Source organism: Bison bison, unplaced genomic scaffold (genome assembly GCF_000754665.1).
Source record: "Bison bison bison isolate TAMUID 2011002044 unplaced genomic scaffold, Bison_UMD1.0 scf7180017863957, whole genome shotgun sequence".
NCBI lineage: Eukaryota > Metazoa > Chordata > Mammalia > Artiodactyla > Bovidae > Bison > Bison bison.
In genome coordinates, this window is record NW_011494529.1 from 85653 (window position 1) to 87219 (window position 1567).

The 1567-nt window shown below is 50.9% G+C and overlaps 1 protein-coding gene across 1 annotated transcript in view; it reads right to left on the reverse strand.

The window, feature by feature from the left end:
* The window catches only part of PGM1 (phosphoglucomutase 1), a 68188-nt gene that overhangs the window by 65853 nt on the left and 768 nt on the right, over window positions 1–1567 (reverse strand). The window lies entirely within an intron of this gene.

Genomic DNA, 1567 nt, shown 5'->3' on the forward strand with positions numbered 1-1567 from the left:
GGGTATGATTAACTCAATGTCCCCATATTAGCAGAACATTCATCACAGGAAGTCCTGCCCTCAAACTCATCTTGAGGTTTCCCTACAGGTGTTATTCAGTTTCCAGGTGAGAGAGGGCTACCAGGTACTTTTAAATATGTTGCTTCATTTAATCGTCACAAGAGCCTCTCTGGATATGTATTGTCATTTCCAGTTTTCACAAACAAGGAGGGGCAAAGGATCAGAAACTGAATAATTTGCCCAAGGGAACTGTCCCAACTCCTAGGGTATTTATTCTGCCTAGAATTGCTCCCCTGACAAATGCACCTTAGAAACTTCAACTCATCCTTTAAGCCTCAAATCTACTACCACGCCTCTGTGAAGACTTTCTCACTGTACCTTCCACTCTCAAGTACAGCCTGCCATGCTCTTGCGCCTTCAGTACCTGGCACATAACTCCCTCACAACACCAAACACACTGTGGTGGTGGTTTAGTCTCTCGGTTGTGTCCAATTCCTATGACCCCATGGACTGTAGCCCGCCAGGCTGCTCTGTCCATGGGATTTCCCAGGCAAGAATACTGGAGTGGGGTTCCCACGTCCTTCTCCAGGGGATCTTCCCAACTCAGGGATCAAACCCTGGACTCCTGCATTGCCAGCAGATTCTTTACCTCTGAGCCACCAGGGAAGCCTAGTTTGTCTGCTTATTCCTGTCCACTTCCACTTCTAGACTATTTCCTGAGGTCAGGAATATATATATCCCAAGTACTTATAGCACAAGTACTGATAAGAGAAGTAAGCACATAATAGATGTTTAATGATAATAAATGTATTGGCAATAAACTATGGCTTTAAGTTAAATGCTGGAATATACTTATTTTCCATACACTTCATAATTTCGAATCTAGTTCAAAATCTCACGTTAGTGGACCTGCCCGTTCTTAGTCGGTTAACGTTCCTTGGCTTGAGGGCGGAACCAAGGTGTTGCGTTAACTTCCTGGCCTGCCACCACTGCTTACATATGAGCGAGCTTGAGTAGGTAGGTTCTGTTCTAAGGAAAATTAAGCTCCAGCAACCTCGGTGGAACAGATCCAGAAGCAACACCGGGCAAAGACTAGCCTTTTCAAAAGCCTGAGCCCCAGCAACCAGGCGGCGCTAGGGCAGAGGGCAGAAGCTCTGTCCCAGAAAACTAGGGGATGGGGAACGAGCCCTGGAGCGCCGTACCACCAGAGGGGAGGGTGCCCAAAGCCTGGGGCTCGCAGCCAGCGGGCAGCGCCAGTCCCAGACGGGAATAGCAGGCAACCCAGCGGGATGCAAGGAGGGTTCTGAGCAAGGCGGCGGCCTCTAACCTTTCAGGGTTAAGGTGACTGCGCTCGGCTCGGTAACTGTATCTTCACAGGCAAAAAAGGTTAATGTAAATGTCAGAGGCCCGGACGACAGCAGGGGTAGGGGAAGAGCGGAGAGGAGGAAAGAGAAAGGTGGGGCAGGAGGCAGAGGGCCGGGCCTCCCAAGGTCAAGCCCTGCCCCCAGCCTCGCGCCTCCCCGCCCAGCCAGGGCAGGGTAGGGGTGGGCGAGGGATGGGAGGAGCG